This window comes from Aphelocoma coerulescens (assembly GCF_041296385.1).
Source record: "Aphelocoma coerulescens isolate FSJ_1873_10779 chromosome Z unlocalized genomic scaffold, UR_Acoe_1.0 ChrZ, whole genome shotgun sequence".
NCBI lineage: Eukaryota > Metazoa > Chordata > Aves > Passeriformes > Corvidae > Aphelocoma > Aphelocoma coerulescens.
In genome coordinates, this window is record NW_027184085.1 from 18,312,857 (window position 1) to 18,328,035 (window position 15,179).

Sequence of the window (15,179 nt, forward strand, 5' to 3'; positions counted from 1 at the left end):
CAGACATTTACATTAAATAGAGGTTTATGGCTTTGAGAGAGAGCAGGCTGCAAATTCTCAACTGACCACCTCCTAAAATATCAGGGGCTCCTGCCCCATTCCTGTGTGGTAGAAGAGACTGATTTTGTGCTCTCATCCCCCACACCTAAAATGTGCCCCCAGCCAGCCAGAAGGCAGGGTGAGAAGATGCTCGGTTTGGACAGATGATGCACAATTCTCCTGCCTTCACTAGCAGGTTTCCCAGCCCCAGTCTCATGGTGTCAGCAGGAAAGGTGGTTAAGAACACAAAGGCTCCCTTCATGTGGTACCTGGTGCTGTGCCTTCTTAACTTCTCTTCCATACAATGCAAAAATATTTCTTAACAGAGCCACATCCAAGGAAGGAATCCCAGTGCTGCCTTCCAGAATCATTAAGTCTGCAAAGGATGCCAACCTGATTTCTGAGTGTTTTAGGGGAGGAATATGTGCTTTTGCCCTTTGTGACTAAGTGGACAAGAAGGACAGCAAAGGGAAAGGGCACTGCCAATACTGCTACCCAAAAATTTGCTCATGGAGTGGGGATGGAGGGCAGGACTTACATTCCATGTAAAACCTACTTGACCTATGGGTTTCTCCCTCCCAGTCTTCCCCATCACTTCTCATTTAAAGATGTGACTCCTTCTATAATCCATTTTTCCCCAAGGGAGATGTCCTGGCCCAGCCTACAGTCCTCAGACAGCTCTGCTCTGCAGGGTCTGTGTTCTCAGATCACAGTATTCTGCCTTAATGTGCCTGCAGAAAGCAATTAGGAGAAATAGTTCAGTTCTAATTTATATAGCAATGGCAGTGATCATTGCTCACAAGAGCATGAAGCATTAAAAACAGGAAAATAAAACCCCAGAAATGGAGGCAGAGCAACTCATTTGAGGCATGAGTTGGCTCTGGAGTTGCTTTTCATGTGGAGGGCTGCTGTGACCTGCCAAGGGTCTTGCCATGGCCACCTTCACCCTCTTATGCCCCTGCTTTGTCCTGGCCATCAGCTGCTTGCACTACTGGCCAAGGCTTTGTTTCTCAATGGTGTCTCTGAGAGAGAGAGAGCTGTGTTACAAAAATCACGCTTTCCTAGCAGACCAAGAGCAGCCTGAGAAAACTCATCCCTGCTCCCAACAGATCCTGGTTCTTGCATCTCCTGATCTCCTGCATTTTCCACCCTCTCTCAATTTCTCAGTTTAAACTGACTGGGGAGGTCCCACAGCACAGCAGGGTCCCAAGTGTCAGGCAGGGACAGGTGCTTGCAACTGTAAGAGGCAGCATGGCAGGGGTTGCAAACTTAGGCCTTAATGAGACACCTGGAAGGGAATAAAGCCATTTATGAGGTGGTCTGGTGGAGGAAATGGCATATAAGAATTAGGAAGTATCAGCTACAGAACAGATTTTGAAAGTTTGCAGATACTGAGTGAAAACAGTAAGAAAAGCTGAGACAGAGAACATGGATGCAATTTCAGACCATGAAAGCATCTTACCTTTCCTACAGGCACCTGTGTAGCTGCTTCTTTTTGAACAAGAGAAGATGCTGCCCTGGTGCCCTTCTCAAGGGGAAGCAGAGCTCTGCAGGACAGGGAGGGCAGGACGATCAGAGTTAAATATTGTGTGACCTGTAGTCATTCACATCCATGTTCTGCATCTGTACTTGATGAGGGACCTTGGACGCCTGCTGATTTGTGGCTGACTGGTAGTCCCTACAACAGACCAGCCCCAGGGACAGCACTAGTTCTCTCATGGGGTCAGGTGCTCCCCTTCTGGCCTGCCCTAATGCTGGATGAAGACTACCTTGGTCCAGAACCAAAAATGTAGAGGCCCATTAGTAACTGCACAGAATACTGCAACATGGTTCAGTGATCCCAAGAAGTTGGAGAGCCATAAAAATACGCTAGAATTGGTAACTGCATCTGCAATGGGAGCATAATCTGCTTTTGCAGGAATGCCTTTGTTGATGGCCAGAGGGAACTTACACAGTCATAGAAATCTTCAGTCAGCAGTCCCTTCCAGCAAAATCCTGAAAGGAGAGGAACCTTACAGAGTGGGAGACATTTCCTGTCATTTTAGTGGAAAATCTCTTCCCTGGACTCGGGTTGTACTGTTAGCTCTCCCAAATTCTCTTAACACTAAATCACACACTGACATATGGAGGGAAAAAGAAATATCTTGGACTTTCCATGGGGATCATAGAATTGCAGAATCATAGAATGGTTTGAGTTGCAAGGAACCTTAAAGATCATCTAGTGTCAACCCTGCCCCACCATGGGCAGAGACCACTTCCACTAGACCGGGTGCTCAAAACCCCACCCAACCTGGCCATGAATATTTCCGTGGAGAGAAGAGATAATGCTGATTCTTGTCCTGGATCCTTCTCGTTCTTGATGCACAAGCAGATCCCACCACACCATGTCCAGCAGATAGAATTTCAAGTGACAATTGTCAAGTGAAATTGCTTAATGGAAACAAAGCTATGACTCTCCAAATAAAAATATTTTCAAGTGTCTTCTTGCAATCTTATAAATATTCTACAGTCTCTTTAATTCTTCAGTACCTAGGCTGAAGCCTCTTTTTCAATTTGTATTTTAGGCTTTTGGAGATTAAAGTTTTACCTGTATTAAAGCCACTTAGTACTCATCAAAAGTGCCACTGTTTTCAGATTTAAAACAGGAGAAACTGTGCAGTGAATTTATGTTTTCGCTGTCAAGTGATACTATGTCTGGAGCAGGTTCACAGTGTGTCACATTTTCACCTTTCAGCAATGCAGAAGAGCCTGCCACAAGAGTCAGCTTCTGTTATGCTGTGCTCCTCTGGCCTGTCAAACACTCTTCATAGGGCCATGGTGGAAACAGAAGTCCCCAAAAAATGAATTTATAATATAATTTAACATAATTTAATGAAATGCTTGTTGAATGCCAAACACTTCCCAAACTTTTTACATTGCTACATGATTTTTTTGTTCAGCTGTTTTTTGGGTTTTTTAAATAGTTTTGGATCAGCAGAGCAACAGAAATTAAAGTCTGCTGTTACAATGTGCTATCAAAGGTTACCCTGCTCCTGCAAAAAGGTCAGAATTTACACAAAAAGAAGAGAAAAGCAGCAGCATGTATAAATAGATGTGTTCAACAAGTAACAGCAATTAACACAGCACAGCACATAAGAGTGCTTGGTAAATGTGTGAAGCCTGATTCACCTTTTAAACAATGTTAAACATGAATATCTCAATAAAACTTCAAAATTATCTACTCCAATGTTACCAGTTCACAGTGTTTCATTTTCTAAAAGGGCATGTGAGTGCTGCTGCATGTAGAACGAAGTCCAGTGTGTGCAGGCCAGAAAGTGTGCTACTTGCTTTAGGACAGGGTAAGGATCCAATGGTTAACCAAAAAATCCTTAATCATTTAAATGCTCACTCTGCTATTTATATGCACTGATATCTGTGGGTGTGCCTCAGGTGCATATTTGTTTAAGATTTAGGAAACCAGGTGTGTACTGTATAGAGAAGATCAAAAGCTGAACTCTGACAAAGTGCTGCCAAAGTCTGTGCAAAACCAAAGAGGGACACAGGGAGAGAAAGACAATTGCAGGTGGGTTTGGTGTAATTGGGTTCATTTCAGCTTGGTTTAGGGGAGAAGGAGGGCTTCAGTGATAGTAAGAATGACTGCAACAAGTAATTTGTGTACTTCATACTCCTGTACCTATTCAGTCTCCAGCTACTCTTGAGTTGACTAAGACACTGCTATCAGGTCTGCAGCTTTCCAGGCAGGTGTCCATGTACAGTAATTTCAGAAAAGGCTGCAGCTATTGGTGGTCTCATATTATGTCAACCAGAAGCAACTGCATCGGTATTACTTTTCAAAGATCTGTTTGCTATATCAGCTCTCCTCTATGTCACAGAGCATAGGATCAGGTACCTGCACCATCCACTTCTTTCCCAAGACCATTTGCACAAAAGCATTACCTGTATACACTTAACTGTGTCCCTCTTGCACTCCAACAAGGCTTTCTAGGAATCCACGCTGTCACTGTGTTGTTACTTAGTTCAAGGTCCTCAAAGATGGCTCTCTTTCCCACATAGAAATGCTCTGTCAGATTTAGGGAGGGTGTTGACCACGCTCATATACTCTTTATACAAATAAACCCTGCTCTAATGCGCTGCTAAGCAGCACTGTGACAGCCACACTGGCTGATTCCCCATTCAGCATGGAAACCTGCACATTGTCTAATGTAGAGACTTGAGGTGGCACTTCCTTGTCCTCAGCAGCACCCTTGTGTCCTTTCTCAGACACTCAGGGGCTTTCCTGTCTTACCAGCTCAGACAGAGCTCCTGCATATAAGCAAATTTCACTTTTGAAGATGATGATGAGCAAAAGAGTAAATTATATTGCAGCTGGGAAGCCTATCAGTACAGCTCTGACAAAAACTGCTCTCTAGAGAAAGAAGTCTCTTCAGAAGAGGCAGTTGCTCCAAAAGAAAGATGAAGCAGTTTGGAATAAGAGCTTAAAAGAAAAGTATCCAGTTACTTGAATATAATACTGGAAGATTTTCTATTTTTAGTCAAACTGCATTGAGCAACTACATGTAAATAAATGAGGGGGCAGCGGGGGATTTTGGCTCTTCCTAATGACACCAAACCAACAAAGAATCCCTCCACTTTCGGTATCTACAGTGCTTCCATCACCAGGACTGACAGTTCCTTCCCCACCAGATCGTGGCATTGGCTTTCACCAGTGGATTCACATGTTGCCTGGTTCACATGTGACATGCTAACTAGAGACCTTCTTTAAAACAGTCATTTATGAGTCACATGCTATTCAGCTGTGCTATCAAAAAAACAGTTTGAATACATAAGGGCATGAAATAAACACTCTTAAACACTGAATAATTTTCTCTGACACTGTCATTCTCAAGTCTGAAAATGCTGCAAGCTCCTGGATCAGTGCAGCCTGGTTTTATAACTGCGAGCACATCTGAACACGGGTCAGGGCTATTTTATATTCCTCAGGATGACAAGTTCGACCAGTACCACTGGAAGAACGCATCACATCTCAAGGCAACATGCCTAGCTTCCCACTGCTGACACATTTTCCTACCACAGGAGCTGCTAAAAGGTGGAGATACCAACAGAGAAAAAAAAAAGGGAAGAAGAAAAATACCTCTCATGCCCACAAATGTGCATATATTTGGCTTTCAGCTAGTTTTCACATTAGAGAACAGGTTTTCAGTACTTAGAGAAAATAGTTTCATAAATGAATTTACTGCCATCAGCTTCCTGAAAGCAAGCTTAAATCAGTTATCCATGGCAGGCATTCAAAACTCTCCATGTTTCTAAGCCTGCATAGCTTCAGGTAGAAGAAAAAACATCCTTTAGGCATGTAACTGCACATGACCCATGACGTCTACATAGCAAGATTTTTACTTTCAATCGACTAAATTATGTTATGACCAGGTGGCACTGCCATTCCTTAATGCAACATGTGATGCTGGTTGCCTTGGAGGTGATTCAATAGAGGCAATGAGCTAAAATTACAGCACGCACTCTCTGGTTCCTGTTGTTCTCATTAGGAGCCTAAATTTCCAATGTACATTTATGGTTCCAGTTACAGGAGAGCTAGATGCAATTTGCACCTGTGTAGGAGGTACAGGAAGAACACTGCTCTGCTTACGTCTCACTTTTGAGCAATGTTTTGAACAGCTTACTAGTTGGCACTGATTCTTGGAAAGAATCACACCTATTTTTGAAGAAAGAGAAGCTACTACACAATAGTTTACCTGGGTCCGGACAGGTGACAGCACAGATTCAGACCTAACCATGGCCTCCTCTTGAATGTGGCAAAGATGTCAGCTTCATCTCCCTGCTGTATTCCAAGCATCCTAAATTGCTGGGTGGAGCACAGGATCCTGGCCAAACTAAAGACCTCAAGCTTTTGCAGGGTATCGAAGAAAATGGACACATCAAGCCAAAATATCTTCTTGCTTATGCTTGTTCATAGCATCAAGTCACGAAGGAAGCAGGAACTTAAGGCTATGTGTTAAGCTCATCCTTTTGCATATTCTCCATCCATCCCAAACTTTCAAGTGCTGTAAGAGTAACTTGTAAAATAAACAGCCTCTGGCACAATTTTTGCTCTCATACGAGGGTACCTTCTGTGTGGCTGAATTAAAAGCGTGGGTCAAGGTGCAATACTGTTATGGGAAGTGAAGTCTGAGTCTGTTGTGAAAAAAGGGTTTGCAGGTTGGTCAATGGATGTCAATACTGAGGGACTTGGGGAATAAGGTCTTCCACACAGCAGAAGGAAGCTGAGTCCAGCCAGCACCAAGTGGCCTGGATGTGAACAACCCAAGGCAAAACTCTGCCATGGTCAGACTGACGACCCTATGCTGCAGAAAAATGGGGAAAGGGGGTGCTGTAATTTTGTCTGGGACAGGCTAGTATGGTTCCCAATGCTTTAGTGGGCATCACACACAGTCACCTGAGAGCTGGGCAGGCGAATTAGGTTACTCATGTCTGCCTTGCCCTGCCACTGCTGCTTCTATACAGATATCCATAATCATAGCATGTCACAATGAGAAAGCAGAAAACAACACTACCTTGTTTTTCCTACCTATAAAGAGACACAAGTTCATTAGCTTTGTTTCATTTCCCCCTTTTCTAGCATGTTATATACACCTGCTCTAAAGTCAGAGGTGAGAAAAGAGGATGGGAGGTATCAGTCATTGCTTCAAATGGTTTGGCATTAACATGTCACCCATGTATCAGGGGATTCATCAAAATCAGGAATAGCAGGTGACTCATAGGCAGTGTCTGTGTTTTTGTACCTCCCTGGTTGAGGTAGCATATTTGCTCATTGGATTTTATGTGTCATGCAAGTGAGATGGGGGGTTTGTCAAGGCTGAATCCACCTGTTTGACTGTTGGAGCAGGGTCTCCACATGGTGCAGCTCCCTGAAATGGTGGAGCCCTAAGGCATGTGTCCTACTTGCATTTCTGAGTGGCTGCACCCAGGACACAGAAGGGCACGGTGTGCAGTGCCCAGGAGGAACACCCATGCTCACATAGCTGTGGCTCACTGCACACATACACCTTCAAAGAGCTTGTTCAGTGGTTCATGCTGCGCAATTCCCATCCTAATATGTGGACTCTGAACTAGGTCAGCAAACTTGCTTATTACAGTGGTAGCTGACAGAGACTGTGGGAAGAACTGCCTTCCAGTCACTGCTTTTCTACATCCCTGAAAGAAAATGGAGTATCTTCTCTCTTCCCACCCTCCGTCTTTTCTTCTTTCTTCTCCAGTGTGGCAGACAGAATCCTTTCAGAGACAGATGGGACTCCCCAGTCTTGCTCCATATTAGGTGTGAGTGAGTTATGAGTGTCCTGGGGACCTGGTGGAGCGATCTCTGCTGGCTCAGCAGCTGCCTGTTCATTTCAGCAGCAAAGAACAGCATGCTGTTTTCAATACTGTCTCTAATTAAATGCTGGGAAGATGATCAGGACTAGACTAAGGCACCCAGACACAACATGGATACTAACACAGGTTTCCCCATGTTCCAGGTAAAACCCAGGATGCAGTTGGTTGCTCTTTGGTCGGGAGATCCCTCTACGGGATAGGGCAAAAGCCTGGGCTTTCTCCAGGAGCCAGAGGATGACAGCTTGCACAGCAGTGCCCTTCACTTTTCATTTACTTTTCTACTGCTGTGCAGGACCCCTCCCCTTGGAACCAAGACCGAGGCTCCTGTCAGAGCTTGATGCCCCAGGTCAACCACTGCCCTCAGACATTGTTCTCTGCTTGAAACATTCCTGTGAAGAACTCTCTGAAGCTATTCAGTGGCCCCATGTACATTTTTGTTCCGCATGAAATTGCTCAGACCCATCCAATGAACCACTTTTCCAGGCTAGAGGATGAGCCTGGGCTGTCTGCCTGCAGACACAATGCCTCTAGAAGGAGAACAAACCACTCACCTTAGTCACTCTTGCTGACCTGGTTCTGGGCAGCCTGAGCACAGGACTCCCATCTAGACAGCCCATAATGAGGCATCATGTGGGCATCAAAACTTCTTTTTTCCCACTCAGCCCACTTCTGGTTGTGGCTATCTCTCCAAGTAGAGTGTGAGGAGAGATAGAATCAAACACGGCTTCACAGCATGGTCCAAATCATACAACCTTAGATTTAACAGGTGTCCTTGCAGTTAGTGCTAAACTTCTGCCCTGTCTCTTCCAGGGACATTCAAATAGCTTCATTGCAGCCAGAAGATGTTCTTTCCCCAGATGCAGCTCAAACTATGAGCTTGAGGTGACGTTTCATCCCTTTCCAATTGGATCACGAGGCACTGAGAACCAGCCTTTAAAACTTTTTACACTGCTAGTCTTCCTTGATCCATCCCACAATTCTACTGGGCACCTGAATTTGTTTAACTTTTCTCCTGTGCTGCTATCTGTCAAGCTCAGCTTTTTACCTTCTTTTTTTTTTTTGGTTGCTGTTTTTGTCACATTTCTTCAAGCAGAAGAGACATCTGCTGGGTGCTTCAGTGCAAGATGTCTTCCTTGTTCTGATGGACCACAGCCTCCTGCTCACTGAAGAGCAGAGAGCCTGTGTGCACGCGCAGTGCCCCTTCCCACTCCATCCTGCACAAAGACGTGGATAGTGTTGGTCTGAATGCAGCTACACCTGCCTGGGAAGGTGGGAGTGTGTGATGACAGCACACCCTTCACTCTGGACTGGCTCCTGCACTCTCTGATGAGCGTCGTCTCCACTGTTTGTGAAGGTGCCCTTTCTGTGCAGAGACACAGGACAGGAACAGGCACCAAATATTAGTTGTTTCAGTGCACATTTCTGTGTCTTTGCAGAACTCCACCTTCAGTGTCAGTGTCATCAGTAGTGCTGGGCTTTGTGTGGCAATGGTTGAGTCATGGGCAATGTTCCCTGTGGGTGACTGTGCTCCGGGAGAAGGGCCTTCCCTAAGGGTACAGGAAGCAGGTCAGAGATCCCACATGCTCTATGTGGACTTCATCCAGGGTCATTGAGAGGAACCAAGCACTTCCTGCAATCTGGAGTTAGACAGCTTAATGCTTTGATGAGAGAGCGGGGCCAAAACCCTTTTGCTTAAATGCTGCATGGGTTTATTTGTAATGCAGCATCAAAGATACACTTTATGTTTGAAAATACCTGTTGTTGAATGATGTTTACCAGGAAGGAGCACCTGAGGAGGTTGTTTCTAGGAAACTCGGAGACACAAGAAGAGTTTGTCTGTTATGTACCAGTATTACTCACTTCAGGTATCCATTCCAAACAACATAACGTGGTAGAGATGTCCCATGCCAGCAACAGCAAAGAGAGTAGGGTAACAACCTTCACAGAGTTTAGCCAAGGAAGTGGTTAAAAAAACACTGGAAGTGTGAGTGTATTGAGATGATGACATACAAAGTACAAAGAAAGAAACCTCATGGGACCAGGGAAAAACAACTGAATGCTCCAGCCTAAAAGGAAAGGACACGTGTTCAGCAAAGCTGTGAGTGTGAAGAGTTGCTGAGAGGAAAGATGTGAGAAGTGACAGTGAAATGTGGTGAATATAATGAACTGCACTTAAAATGTAGTTGACAAGTGGCTGTAGAGCTTCTGCAGAGCTGTGAAAGGGATGGATTTGGAGGGTGGTCAGACGGAGGCTGTGGCCCCTTCTTTGACTCTGCAACCTCTTCCACCTCCTCCCTTCCTCCTGGAGGGTGAGCATCACTTTGGGGAATGGGTTTTGTTGCAGCCTAGCTAGTGGAAGAGGAGATTTTTAATCTCTTTTTCAGTGCCTGTCAGGAAAAGGAGGTAACAGGTTTGAGAATGGGAGTGTGTAAGCTAGGAAGATGAATATGCTGCTAACACAGCCACAGTGGCAGCCCTTTGCCCTCTGTGCATAGCATAAGATTGGCAGGACAAAGAAGCACTCTGTTGTTAAAAGTGCCCCAGCTAATGTGCATTATTTGGGCCAAAGGGTGAAACCACAGTCTAAAGGGGGTTGGGGTAAACATGGTTTTGGCAGCAATGCTGGCAGTAAGTCCCTGGAGAAGGGTAGGACAGGGGTGCAGTCACTTTACCACAGCTGTTGCTGCAAATTCCAGGCTTGCATGGGATCCCCATTGATATCCAAGAAACTTATTGACCATTGGAGATGAACTAAGGATTTCAGATATTGACTCATTCAATGGGTCTTAAGAAGGCCTCATCAAATCTTACTTGTGGCCATCTGTTTGCCGATTGCTTTTCCTATCCCACGTTGTTCTGCCGCTCTCCCCTGCCCCTCGCCCAGGCCACTCCCTCAGGTTCTCCCTATTGGTTCCTGTATCCCAACTCCACCCAGGGACCGCCCCTGAGCCCAAACAAAACCCCCCTGCGCCCGGATGATGAGGTCTTTGCCTCTGGGGATCACTGGGACAAGATGTGACTGTTAAAAGATCCTCTGAAATCCTCATGGAGAGACCCTTCTCACCTCCTTCACCATCACTGGCTGTAAGGCTGACAGCTGCCGGAGCAAAACCGCGGAGCCGTCCGAAATGGACTACGGGAGGGCAACCATGGTCACACTGCCCTGAGCAGCTCTGCTGAGCTCTCAGGGAAAGCTGCAGCTCGCTAAACTAAACCTAGCACTACTACACTTCCAATAAATTTGTCATTAACAAAAACCACAGATAAACAGATTCTGCAGTTTTGTTCTGTTTTTATCAGAGAGCTAGCTCTGCTTTCTCTCTTCATTTAGATAGAAAAAAAAAGGGAAAAGTAAAAGAAAAAAAAAGGAAATAAATAGAAAGAGGATGCAGTATTTTACCGCCCACTCTACCCTGCACAGCCAGCCTCTGTGACCCCCTGGCCATCTCACTTTTTCTGCAGCTAGGGTGAACCCTGAGCCAATGGGTCTGTGAACTTACTCTATTTGTCTGAGTGTCAGATTTACAGTCTATTTCAATCATTGAACTTACCTGTTTGATCCTTGAGACTTTCCTGACTACCCCAATGTGGAGTATATGAGACCCTTTTAAAGTGCAGGCAGAGTTAGCTCTGTTGCATGATTTCCCCATGTCTCTGTTACTGTGAGCCATCTCAAGGAATGTCTGAGCTGTGTTCCTCATATGTAACATGGGAACATCTCAGCTTGTACCTGCCTCTGTGTGTGTGTGCTTAGCTACATAACTGTCTTAAATCTTGCTTCTAAGGCATGTGCACTTTGCTGCTTATATCCAGAGCAAGGGGGATGATACCTCAGGACTGTGCTCATCCCCCAGCCCTCTACACCCCTGCAGCAGAGCTGCAGCTGTGGGACCAGCCACATCAGTGCACAGCTCCCCGCTGGAGCCTCTACTCCTGGCAAAGGTGAGGTCAGTCAGAGCCTGCAGGTCTTGCATTGCATCTGTCAATAAACATTCACATGTTCCTTCTTGCTGATGGAATGCAAGGGATGTCCTTTCTTACAGGCAGTGTGACCAGCTGTTCTCTCCCAGTAACTGCTGGAATTGCTCTAGGGCAGACCCACTAATTCGCCGTGGAGGGCTCTGGTTTTCTGTAGGGCACAACTGCACAAGAGAAGGGTATTCATCCATGCATTCACACAGAATTTCCTCTTTTCAACAAGTTTATATAAATATATATATATATATATAGGTGCATATGCATCTATATGCTTTTTCACACCAAGAATAGATTAGAAACATAATAATCTGCCCTAAGCAACTAGTTTCAAAAGCTCACTTAAGTAGCTAGCAGTGATTTCTGTACTGTAAAAACTTTTTGGAAAGCCCTAACTTGCAGACATACACAACCACCTCTACTGAACTTGTTAACTGATGTCAAACAACCAACCACCACCAAAAACCAACCCACCACCTTGACATGGATAATTCCTCAAAGTATTCAGACATTAATTTCCCTATGTATTGGAGGAAGTTGCTAATTTATCTTGGTGAGAAGAGATGACAAAATAAATTGTAGAACAACTAAAAAATGATCCTAATCTGCCATCCCAGTGTTCACCACTGCTCGTTTCCAGGGCCTGACGTACTCTATATAAGCTACCCTGTAGACATTCCTCCAAGGACTCTTTTCCTCCTTGTCCCAGGAGTGTGACAGCAGAAGGTTCCTCCCTCACCCTGTAAGTAAGCTGTGGCCCCTGTCTCTCAATACTTGCTGGATATACAGCTTTACTGCTACCCTATAGGTGTTCCCAGCATCCCTTTATCCACCACTTCCCTCTGTGCTCAGATACTCACTGTAATATAATTCCTCAGCCAAAATTATGCCCCTGTGCACTTCCCTGCATCAGCCATCCCTGAGAGATGGCAAGGTGGGAGTTTGGGACCAGGCAAGTAGCAGAGCCAGGTACCTTTGCAGAGTGAGGCCAGGAGGCTGCAGGGTGCCAAGGCCTGGGCAGTCCTTATTTTGCTGCAACATGCTTCGTGAAAAAACTCAGGCCTTTTTAGCTGTAATTTAAGAGATTCTCAGAAACTTCATGCTTCCCTCTCCTCTAGCAACCACGATTACGCTGCTGTGCAAGCCATGCTGCAGATGTCCAGGTTGTGTTCCCTTTTGTGTGCTTGTTTTCTCCTCCTGGAGAACCTTCACATCACCTTCACTTCCCCTTGTATGGTGCCTTCGCCTTTTGTCACCTACCACTATTAGCTACAGCAAGAAGCACAGATTTCTGTTCACTTCTCTTACACACCAAGCAGTGCTTCCCAGAGCCTTGGAGTAAGAGCAGCTGTGTGGATCTGCAGACATGCCCTTTGGCTGTGACAGAAGATAATGCGGCCAAGCCCCGCTTCCCCACTGTATTAATTATTAATGAAGCTGAACATAAGAGCAGTTCATCTGAAGTAGCACAAAGAAGAAAGGAATGATTCATACTCACCCTTGCTAATGCTTTCAGGTTTTCTGGATTTGCAGTGGCCCAAAATTAAATCCCCATTCCCTCCCTTTTTCTTCTAAATCAGGTACAAAGCTCTATCCTGCTAGAGGAAACTTCAAATTATCAGAGGCAGAGTGGTCTCTATATGACACCATCAAGTCACATACAAAACAGTCCAACAGCGATACCTGGAAATGCAACATGGGGTTTGGATAGGAAGTCTACTTCAAAAGGCTTCCTAATCTATTTTTCACAATAACATGCTGTTCTGTACTGAAATGAATGTGTAGAGATTAGCATGTGCCCAAAGCAGCGTTTTCCTTCCACTATGAGCACAAAAAAAACCCTTTGCATCAGCCAGTGTCTGGCTGAGCTGCTCCTCTACAGCACAGTGGCAGCAGCACAGCAGCAGGATGTGCAGCCCGAGGCTGTGGCACAGCCACCCCTGCATCGAGGGTCCCTGCAGGGGCACCCCCTGTCCCCAGAAAGCAGTGGGAGCACACTGGCTGCTGCTGGGTAGCAACTGAAAGGGGAGGGGGAGCACTGGGATTTCATCTCTATTCCTCCTGAAGCTGGTGAGCAGAGGAAAGTTTGGGTACCACTGTGAGGATACTTTTTGCTAAAAGGAGCCAAACTCTAATGTCTGCTCCCCAGGAAAATAAACATCATTAGTGATGCCAGGGAGGGCTGCAACTACAAGGAGATCTGCAGGATTCTGCAGAAATGCATCAGAAAATCATTCAAATTTATCTAAAAAAGACCCTCCAAATTTTTAGGTCGAATGTGGGCAAACAACAGTACAGGTATCCCAAAACATCACCCTGGCTGCTACGCAATGGCCCCCACACACATCCTGAAAAAACAGTGTCACTGCACTTGGCTGTGATTTTCACCACTCTCCAAGCACAAAGCCCTGAGGATTCTGCAGCACATCAAACCTGTCAGAGAAACATCCTGCACCACTACCCACAGTTTCTCCCACCTGGCAGCTTGTGCAAGCCAATCTGCAGAGAAGCTCTAGGATTGCTGCTGCAGCCATCCCACCAGGAAACAGAGCTGGGGGCTCCCACTCTTCCTGGCTGGTGGAACATTGGAACCAGCAAACCCAGATGACCAGACAGTCTGAGGCCTGTTGCCAACTTACTCAGACACAAAGGCTGAATGGTTCTGCAACAACGTATGTTTAAAGGGAGTCCCCACTAGTCTCTCTGGACAGGAGCAGGCCTGGAAGAAGCACGAAGGCTTTAATGTTTATGAGGGGAATTCTGGTGAGGAAAGAATGGACAATGATATCAAGTATTTCTAATGAAGCATGAACTTGAGAGTTACTTTACTTACCTGAAGGGAAAAGAAACCAAACCATAACTAGTTCAGTTAGAAGTCATGCTGCTGAAGGCTTTTTCAGCTTGGACAGATTAATGAATAAATTGAATACTAATGATGTTCATTATTAGTAATTGCTGACTGTGGAGGAAGGTGCTAGGAGACAGTCCGCGCTCTGTGCTCCTGCTGGGGACACTATGTGTGGATCACATCTGCCCTGGCCTTGCTGTGCTGTTGAGTGTTACAGATGAGAGGCTCCAAACAGTGTAGCACCCCACTCCCATTTGGGAAAACAAGATTAAAAGGCTTTCAGATTTACAAAGTGCTCCGACTACTGCTGGCTGGCCCCAAGTGAAGGGACAGTGATACTCCTTAGTAACTCACAGGAGCACAGCAGGTTTCTCTCTGAGGTGGCTGTTCTTGACAGCACCTGTGAGAGTTTTGGGGGTGCATTTCAGCCTCAGGGCACTGGCAGTTTTTGGGGATATCCACCCCTCCAGTGACTTCAGAGCAGCTGACACCACAGCCTATGTGCCCCATTGAGCAATGAGCACCAAGCTGTGACTTTGGCTGCACCCCTACATGGGCAAGGAGCAACAGCAGAGCCCAGAACACCAGTGTGTAACAGACACACATCGCAGTGGGGGCTTTTGGTTGTGACTTGTAGCTCCTCAGTCTTCCCCAGAGCAACAGTGGCTGTGGTAGAGCCAATCCTTGAGTGAGGGCTTTTTTCTTGCTTTCCTCACATTTGTCCCTCTCTGCCCTCAGTTCACCTCATTTCACTGCTTCTCAGTGTGATGGCCCAGATGCCTACTGTGTAGGGGGACTTCAGAGGGCACAGGTGGAGGCTGTATCCCCGCTAAGAAATGTCAAAACCCTGGGCCAGATTGCAATAATCTCTTTTTCAAACATTTTTTTTCCCTTTTTTTCCCATACATTTCCTTAAAATATTTCCCCTGTCTCT